This window comes from Siphateles boraxobius, unplaced genomic scaffold, assembly GCF_051911475.1.
Source record: "Siphateles boraxobius isolate OS27281-9 unplaced genomic scaffold, OSU_SipBor_1 33, whole genome shotgun sequence".
NCBI classification, from domain to species: domain Eukaryota; kingdom Metazoa; phylum Chordata; class Actinopteri; order Cypriniformes; family Leuciscidae; genus Siphateles; species Siphateles boraxobius.
In genome coordinates, this window is record NW_027508953.1 from 13,649,001 (window position 1) to 13,659,397 (window position 10,397).

At 42.0% G+C, this 10,397-nt stretch overlaps 1 long non-coding RNA gene across 1 annotated transcript; it reads right to left on the reverse strand.

The window, feature by feature from the left end:
- Positions 1-267: 267 nt before the first annotated feature.
- On the reverse strand, positions 268-861 carry LOC143701948 (uncharacterized). Its single transcript, XR_013190212.1, has 3 exons — positions 787-861; positions 576-650; positions 268-320 (listed from the first exon to the last, which is right to left on the reverse strand). It is a non-coding gene; the product is annotated as an uncharacterized LOC143701948 (long non-coding RNA).
- Positions 862-10,397: the final 9,536 nt, after the last annotated feature.

Below are 10,397 nucleotides of genomic sequence, written 5' to 3' on the forward strand. Positions count from 1 at the left end.
AGGAAGAAGAACAAGATAATTTGGTTCAGCATAGACTACATAGCAAACCATCTGAGACCATGAGCTCACTTTCAGTTTAATTTCTCATGGTACCATTCAGCATAAAGTTCTTGTTCTCTGTTTGGTACCATGAGAATGTTGTACCAAATTCTCTCCTTCTTGTTCCCACTGACAGCATAAGGTGAGCTCAAATAACAGGGCTATGGTTGGAAGTACTCAGGACACTGTAAAACCTTGTACTGTAGGAGGAGGACTAAGCAACAATATTGGACCATCCTCAGTCCCAGCCCCCCGGTCCAAACTCATGCCGCTTGTCAAATCTGAGGATGAGAATGAGTGGAAAGATGATGTTGTCTCTCTAAAGTGTATACACAGATTACATAATATACAGTACAATTAGGGTCTGTATTCACAAAGAATCTTAGGGATGAAAGTATCTCAACATTTAAGGAGAAAAAAATTGCGCTTAGCCCTAATGAGGAAATTTTAACATGATTTAGGAATTATTTTGTGCTAAAATGAAATTCTTTGTGAATTTTGTGAAAGAATATAAATAAACCTGAAGAGCTTAAGACCTTGTCCAGTAGGAGGTTTGTTAAAATCAGCCACAGTCCCAGCCCCCTGGTCCACGGATATTGTGGCTACTGAATCTGAGGATGAGCGGAAAGATGGTGACATTGTGTCTTATAAAAGTTTAAATAGGTGTAGTGAAAAGCATCTGCATATTTTCACAAAAATCTCAGAGAACACAATAAAGTGAAGGCACCAAATCTGGGCCAAACGCACCTTGTTCTCTTAATGGGGCTGTTATCTCAAAATTTAGAGTGACAGTAGCCTCCTCAGGCTCATGGCTACTGTCTGTTGCCTGTTCTGTATTCACTAGAAGAATACAAACACACAAAATGTACTATACGCAATTTGGTCAAAATGTGAAAGCTAAGGCAAAATAATACAAAATCCACAAGCCTCAGATACTCAGAGAAGCACAGTTGCCCTTACTATTTCCAATCATTGCTCAACACCATCTACCCCTAAATAATAATATATAAAAAAATACATATATAAAGTTTATAGTATATAAATATAGTCTTACCTTCAACCATCATTTTAAAATTTTCATATATGTTTTGCACACAGGTCTGTGCACTTTTGCCCAACACTTCATCTTTAGGCAAGATCATTTTGGCCTTCTTGTGTGGATATTCCACCAGGAGCAAAGGCCTCCAGCCGACTGCGTGCAGCTTCTCTATCTAAAGATTTAAAAAAAAAAACCTTAAAAAAACATTAAAACAAGTGCTTTGGTGTGGCTGTGTATGGATCTTTGTCTGCTTATCACAATATCACAAAGCTGGGGCACAAATACAGGTCAACAAGAAATACTTAGGGTAGAAGCAGACTTTTGGAACATCACAAGGAATAGCTGTATTCAAGATCCCAGAAGATCCCAGAAGTCCTTTGTGGGTTGTTGCTGAATGAAAAAGTGATGTTGCTGAATTTGCATGGGCTTTTGCCCAACAAGTCACACCCACTTAGCCAGCCAGCCAGCCAAGTCGAACAAGCCCTGCCCCATCTTCTATGATCTTAAATGCAGTTTGTTGACAAATCACGATGACAAAGGAAACCTAGGACTCTACAGGAACAATAGCACATGACAAAACCAGGAAGTACACAAGCATCATGACCAAGAGAAAATTAGCTTGAGCAGGCTAACTACCGGTAGGTATTACTTTTTTGTTGCTGAAATAGTGTTATTGACCCACAGAATGTTTTGCTTTAAACCAGACAGACAGCCAGTCAGCCATCCATCTGAAACAAGCCTAAAATAAACGCAAGCGAGAAAACTACAAGACAAGAACAAAAGAACAAAAGAGTAAGAGTATGCACATGCATGTGTCGTGTTTATCCTGCATAAACGTGTAAGTAGCAATGTTGCAAGGTTAGTAGTGCTTCATATCAAGAACAGTGTTAGTAGTATTACTTTTGGGTGAACAATAAATGCTATTTCGTATGAGATGCAGTTTCACTCACTAGTCACAAACAAGGTCAGATGGTAGCACCATTAGATTTAAGTCTGATATCTAGTGCACCTGTGTCTTATTGCCCAAGTTCAGTTCATGTGGCAAATAGCTCACAAAATATGATGTCAACCGAGCGCCATGTGCTTACATACTGGTGCTTGTTGTGCACAGGGGAAAGTCAACTGTTCTTCGTATGAAGCACTGTGAAACATCTTAAAGTACTGCAGGCTAAGTGATCGTGAGAGTCTTTGGTCTGTTTGCAACGTTTTTCAATGACAGTAGGGTACAGTTAAGATGCTAAAACTGTTGAATAAATAGCTCCCATAAATATGTTAATGCATTATCTTGTCTCAGTCAAAACCAGAAAGTCTCCCCAGTACCCCAAAATAACTGGACTATGGTGACATAGAACAACAAAAGTTACTTACCAAAATGATGGCATCGTCCCACAAATGTGAGGTCACCTGATTTTTTTTTGTGTTGGCAACCCATATCTTTTTTTTTTGCTCGAATTTTTCGAATTTTTTGCACATAGGGCACTTCTTGAAGCCATTAAAATTTTTATTTTTACACGCTGGGCAAGTCTTCTTGAGCCCTCCACCTTTTGACATGTTTTGATGCTGTAAACCAGACAGAAGGCATAATGTCTGTCACAAACATGACTTCGTCCTGGTTCAGTTATAATATAGTTTTAGTAAGACACTGGATTTACTCCAAACATCTGAATATCAGACTTTGATGACAAACTTATGGTTATGTTTGATGGACGCTTTTTTAGTAAGTAACAATAAAAAACACAAATCAAAAACTACAAGATATAAAATACTACACTACTCCAATATACATTAACCCTCTGAGACCTAAGGGTATTTTTACAATAAATTTTTCGTCTGGTGTTATTCACTAAACAAGCTTGTAAAACATCAACACTTTTGTGCACAGACAATTGACACACATCTTTGTTTTCAGGACAAATTGAACTTTCAGCTTATTTGTGTTTCATTGATGTCACCTGAATGTAAAATAAGTTATGGGACCACAAAGACAAATGAAAAAATAAATCGGAAATTGAATCACTCAAATATTTATTGAAATCACACACAAATAAATAAAAGCTAAGCAATTTTCCTCTGGAAAACAGTTTGTTCAAGTCTTTGGAGTCCTGGAGCACAGGAATGAACATTATAACTTGAACAGAACAAAAAATATTTACATTTTTCCAAAGGAAGTCCAGGCGTTTTGGGCCTCATGAAAATCACTGATGCCAAGCCTCAAAACAGTTCCTATCAGGAATCACACAGAGGGCCACATCACAGGCTTTGCATTTCCAGGGGGTGGCCTGTTTCACCTGCCTTGTCTGTTTGCAGTTCACACATTGCCTTCTACCATAGGTGGCCTTCTTGCTTGCTTCAGTTTGTTCCGATGTTTGGACGGGTACATGGTTACTTTGTTGCTGGGTGGGAGGAACAGCAACTGTAACACCACAGAGTTGGGCTGTCAGCTCCTCCAGAAAAGCCCTGTGGGTCATGGGCTGTTGCTGCTTCTCTGCACAAACTTCCTTGTGAAGTAAAAAACTGCAGCAGCCGTCCATGACCTATTCCTGGCAGCTGCTGGGATGCTGCAGCAGAAGTGGAAGGGCCCTCCTCAGTGGAAGAATGGGAGCTTTCCTGTCTGGCTTGGGTGGGTGGGCTGGTGTCTTCATCATTATCACAACTGTAAAACAAATAAATAAAGCAAAATATTAGATCATACAAATTAGATCAATTACTGTTTTTGTATTTGATTTTTCACATAAGATTACAATGGCTGAGATTGCTACTGTACCCCCAACCCACCACAGCTATAATATGACCATTCGCTTTCCAGCCAAAAGGTGTGACCAACCCCCCACTATTCTCTCCACAGGTAAAAGGTGTGACCAACCCCCCACTACAACATCCTTTGTTTGTATCTCTAGGTAAACTCAGACAAACAATGGCTGAGAGACAAAGTGTAATCCACAACTCTGTAACAAACATAAACAAATGAAATACTACTTTTACAGAACTTATTTTTACATATTTAGAAAATTTATATTTTATCATATTAGTTTCTTCTTTTTTTATACTTTTTACAGTAAATAAACTCAGACATACAATGGTTGAGAGACAAAGTGTAATCTACAACTCTTACTACTCTGTAACACACACAGAAAAACGAAATACTACTTTTACATAACTTATTTTTCCATATTTAGAAAATGTATATTTTATCATATTAGTTTTTGTTTATTTTTATACTTTTACAGTAAATAAATAAATGTAACTTACTCTTCAGCAGGGTCTAGACGATTCTGGTAATCAAGTTCCTCATCAGTCAAAAAGCGCTCTTCTCCAGAAAATCCATCATCCTCCATGGCATCAAAAAAGGCCAGTGCTTGATTTACATCCATGTTTCTCAATCTCTGAGGATCCATTATTCTCCGTGTTTCTCTGTGTATTATTCAAAACTCGCGTCTCTCTGTGCGTCTCTCTCTCTCTCTCCTCGAAACCACTGTGCCGTGCGTCTCTCTCTTTCCAAAATATCACCCTTGGTTCATGCGTAATGACGCACACCAACGTGGACGACGGATCAGCCTGTCATTGGTCAACAACCTCACGCAAAGCATCGCGAGATGTCCAAAATGGCAGCTTGCATCAAGCTAGCAGCAAATATGACGGAAAATTTATAAATTATGGACTTCAGAGATCAAAACTGGGATATACACATATGGATTTATTACTGAAACACTCTGAAAGGACGCACAAGTTCCAGGCTGGATAGAAAACCTTCTGAAAAGGCTAGAAAGACACCAAATACACCCCCGTGACGGCTAGCGTGTTAGCTTTCTGCTGCAAAAAACGGTAAGGAAATCGATCAATTTTTCATCAAATAATATCAATATTTATCGGAGGAGTCGTGTGGCGTCGTCGACGATGCCGTCGGTTTCAGAGGGTTAAATGTCTAGAAAATCATACCTCAACAGCAACTACAACAAACAAACAATATGTAGGTGGCATACATAAATCGCCAGGGTGTCGTCAGGTCCCGAAACCTTTACAGGCTGACGGAACGCCTCCTGGTCTGGGCTCAGCACAACCTGCTTTCACTGAAAGCAGCGCATGTGCCTGGTCACCTGAATCTGGGACCAGACTGTCTGTCCGGAAACAATGTCCCAGCAGGGGAATGGTCGCTGCATCCGCAGACGATCCAACTGCTGTGGGAGACATTCGGCAGAGCGGAGGTGGACTTGTTCGCGTCCCAAGAAAACGCTCACTGTCCGAACTTTTTCTCCAAGAGCAGGGATGCGCTGGCCCACGTATGGCCCCACTGCCCCCTCTATGCTTTTCCCCCCGTCCCGCTCCGGCCTCAAGTGCTGAAACGAATCAGGGAAAATGGATGCCCAGTGCTGATCGTGGCTCCACTCTGGACGAACCAGAATTGGTTCCCAGTTCTGATGCTGCTGACCAGCACTGCCCCGTGGCCGATACAGGTGAGGAGAGACCTCCTCTCTCAGGCAAAGGGCTCGATTTGGCATCCTCGCCCGGATTTATGGTCCCTTCATGCATGGGCTATCAACGGGTACCCGCTAACCTCCCAGAGGGAGTGTTAAACACAATCATGCAGGCTAGAGCCCCGTCTACTAGACAGCTCTATTCCTCAAAGTGGTCGGTGTTCTCTGCCTGGTGTCAAGCTCAGGGCTTTTCACCCACAGACTGCGGGGTTCAGGACGTGCTCTCCTTCCTTCAGGAGCTGCTGGATAAGGGCAGAACCCCATCCACGCTCAAAGTATACGTGGCGGCCATAGCGGCGTTTGCAAAACCGACGTCTGGCCAGTCACTGGGGAAAAACGACCTGCGATTCCTCAGGGGAGCTCGGAGGCTGAATCCTCCCAGACGCCCCTCAGTCCCTGTGTGGGACCTTTCTACGGTTTTTGAAGCCATGAAAGGTGCCCCATTCGAGCCAATCCATTTGTCAGACATGAAACATCTGTCTCTCAAAACGGTATTCCTTATGGCTCTCGCTTCAGTGAAGCGCATAGGGGACTTGCAAGCGTTTTCAGTAAGCGTGTCATGAATGGAGTTTGGGCCTAATGACTCAAAAGTCATACTCAAACCAAGGCATGGGTACGTGCCCAAATCCCTCAACACACCGTTCAGGGCCCAGGTTATTTCCCTGTGCGCCCTCCCGGTTCATGATGAGGAAGAGGATGCAAGTCTCCTCTGCCCTGTCAGGGCACTGAGAGCTTATGTGTCCCGCTCGTCTGTCTTCAGACAGACTGAGCAGCTCTTCGTTTTGTTTGGCGGACGCTCCAAGGGACTGGCCGCATCAAAACAGAGCCTATCCAGATGGATAGTCGATGCCATAGCGCTGGCCTACACTTCTAAGTGCCTGCAGTGTCCTTTGGGTGTCAGAGCGCACTCCACGAGAGGCGTGGCCTCGTTGTGGGCGTGGTCTAGCGGGATTTCCTTGCAAGATATCTGTATGGCGGCAGGCTGGGCCTCGCCGTCTACATTTATAAGGTTTTATAACCTAGAGGTTCCCGCCTTACAGGCCAAGCTGCTGTCGGTCTAGAATTCAGTACTCTCTGCCCCGCTGCACCGGCGCAGAATGCTGAGTTTTGCTTTTGCATCGCTCACTGATCGATAGAACAGCTCCATGGGTGTTGAATAACTCGTACTTATACCCAGTTCAGGCTGAACACGTTCACCCTGTCTGCGTGACACACTGTTAACATAACTAGCTCCTGTGGGATGCTATTTCATGGGGAATGATGCTTGTAGCCTCTCTTCTCCGACTCTCTGTGAGTCTACGGTGATTATGCACTATATGAGCCCGGGGCTACTGCCCTTGGGAATTTGGTGTCGGATCCCAGTACGCACGGCGTGTTGCATTGTGTTCCCATAGCGCAAGATATTACGCAGTACAAGAGATACTCTCGTAAGAGAACGTACTCGGTTACTAACGTAACCTCGGTTCTCTCTAGAGAGGGAAAGAGTACTGCGTATCTTGCCGTGCATTCAACAGCGCTGGTTCGCTTCAGTGATGAAAACCAGTTTGTATCAGCCTGTCGAGCGTATTTATAGGCCAAGGCCACGCCTATTCCCATTGGGTTCCACGTCATGCAGGGCCTTTCTCGATAGGCTGCTGCTGTTGCCGCAGGGCAGCCAATAGGCGCGCGAGCCGTCTTGCCTATGTCTGCATGCTGCCGCACAGCATTTTACATTAAAAGTGTTTGTCATATGTTCTGACCATAAAGAGTAGTTTAAAACCACAATTAACGCTCTGGTTTCTACAACTTTCACTTAGGAGCAAAAATCTGCCTTTAAACTTGAAAGAAATAAAGATTTGACATTTATCGTGATAATTATCAATATCGACTGATATAAAAAATATCGTGATACATTTTTTTGGGCCATATCGCCCAGCCCTACATTGTATTTATAATTAATATTAGGATAGACTAGAGATATTATCTTCTGTTATAAATATTATTATTGCTATTATTACCTATTATCTATGCGCGAGACTTGTCTTTTGTGTGCATTTGCTTGTCAAATAATGTCAAACATTTTGTTAAAGATTAGCCTATAACATCTTTGACAAAAAACAAAACACAAGTTTGTGAGTATGTGCATTTGGGAATGTGAGAGTTTGTGAGTGTGTGTGGATGTAGTATAGAGAACAAGTTCTGACGTTCAAACAAGTCCTGTTAAGTTTTCTGATTTGTATTTTTTCTTTATTTTTTATAAATGATTTATTGTTCTGACAGCTCAGGTCCCTTTAAACAAAAATATACATATTTTTGTGCACTTTATTTTTAAAAAGCCTATATATTTGGCAGATGTAAAGCATACATGTGTATGTTTTTTGTGTTGGTCCATTTTTTTGCAATGTGAATTTGCACTGTCAGTTCTGTTTTTGAATAAAGACTTTGAAATTAAAGCTTTTTTGTTTTTTTGTTTTTCCTTCCGATTCATCGATTAATCGAAAAAATAATCGTTAGTTGCAGCCCTAAAATAAACCAAAACTCAGTGAGAACTTTCCTCTCAGACTTTAGAAATTCATCTATCGAAAGCAAAGCTCCAGACTAACTTTTTTCCCCAGGAGCGCAGTGGCCCCCAACCAGAAAATTTAGCCCAAAAATACACATTTCTACTAATTTCCACTGTATTACTAATAAAAAATCTTTGATAATAGGATGCAGAAATAACAATATGCTGTTTCAAATTCATGAGATCGTGGCGGGCTTTAACGAGGAGCAGTGGGTCTATGGCATAATGAACAAGCCAACCTTTTAAATGTAGTGTCGAGGTGTGTCCACACTCCTCTCCTGAGACGTCACGACGTTCGCAGATGCGCGTCTGGGTTTCTCTCGTCATTAAACCGCGGAGACGTAGCCTAATCCTCAAAAAATCCGATCTGCCTGTTTACATGACAGTCGCATTGGCACATATCTGATTTATATCTGATTTATTTCCACATATGAACGAGGCCTGAAACCGATCTCGAAATATCCGAATGGATGCATTTTTTCCTGTTTACTGTTATAGAACACATCCAATCTGTGTCACATATGTGCAAAAAAATCGGAATTGGTCATATTTCACTGACAGTGTAAACGAGGCCGTTCGTGTTCCCCGCAATTTGGGGTAGCGACTGCAACATTCGCAGTTCAAATAGTTTCCTTACAGTAACGTTACCTCAACAAGCTGATTTCTCCCAGCCAGTCTTCCCTAAAATGGTGAGTTCGGGCCTTTTTCGCCACACAAACGTCTGAATCACCATCCGACTGTGACACTGTAGACTCTGGCACTGGCACACTAGCCGCAGGTCGGAAGAACGAGTCAATAATTCGCTTGCTCATTGCTCAGAGTCAGACGCACATAGATGGTTATGATATTTTTCTCCTCCTTCCCACAGACATTTACACACGCTCGATTATCTCTAGGACCCTCCCCCTCCACACATTAGCCACTTACAGTGGCCTTCCCCTATTTTTCTCACACTTATTGGCCTGCCACACATTCCGGATTCATTGACTCGCCCCATTCGAGTTTAACGTGTAAAAAAAAAAAAAAGGGGGGCAAATTTACTGGTCGCACATGAATTTTACATCCAGTCACACACTCTCAAATTTTGGTGGCAAAATGCGACCATTTGGTCGCAGTCTGGAGCCATGGAAAGCTTAAAATGTCTATTTTTAAATTAACCGATTTAAAGATTAAGTACTGTATGTGACCACAGTATATATATATATATATATATATATATATATATATATATATATATATATATATTTATATTTATATTTATATATATATATATATATATATATATATATATATATATATATATACAGGTCCTTCTCAAAAAATTAGCATATTGTGATAAAGTTCATTATTTTCCATAATGTAATGATAAAAATTAAACTTTCATATATTTTAGATTCATTGCACACCAACTGAAATATTTCAGGTCTTTTATTGTTTTAATACTGATGATTTTGGCATACAGCTCATGAAAACCTAAAATTCCTGTCTCAAAAAATTTGCATATCATGAAAAGGGTCTCTAAACAAGCTATTAACCTAATCATCTGAATCAACTAATTAACTCTAAACACCTGCAAAAGATTCCTGAGGCTTTTAAAAACTCCCAGCCTGTTTCATTACTCAAAACCGCAATCATGGGTAAGACTGCCGACCTGACTGCTGTCCAGAAGGCCATCATTGACACAGAAAGACACAGAAAGAAATTTCTGAACAAATAGGCTGTTCCCAGAGTGCTGTATCAAGGCACCTCAGTGGGAAGTCTGTGGGAAGGAAAAAGTGTGGCAAAAAACGCTGCACAACGAGAAGAGGTGACCGGACCCTGAGGAAGATTGTGGAGAAGGACCGATTCCAGACCTTGGGGACCTGCGGAAGCAGTGGACTGAGTCAAGAGTAGAAACATCCAGAGCCACCGTGCACTGGCGTGTGCAGGAAATGGGCTAAAGGTGCCGCATTACCCAGGTCAAGCCACTTTTGAACCAGAAACAGCGGCAGAAGCGCCTGACCTGGGCTACAGAGAAGCAGCACTGGACTGTTGCTCAGTTTTGCATGTCATTCGGAAATCAAGGTGCCAGAGTCTGGAGGAAGACTGGGGAGAAGGAAATGCCAAAATGCCTGAAGTCCAGTGTCAAGTACCCACAGTCAGTGATGGTCTGGGGTGCCATGTCAGCTGCTGGTGTTGGTGCACTGTGTTTTATCAAGGGCAGAGCCAATGCAGCTAGCTATCAGGAGATTTTGGAGCACTTCATGCTTCCATCTGCTGAAAAGCTTTATGGAGATGAAGATTTCATTTTTCAGCACGACCTGGC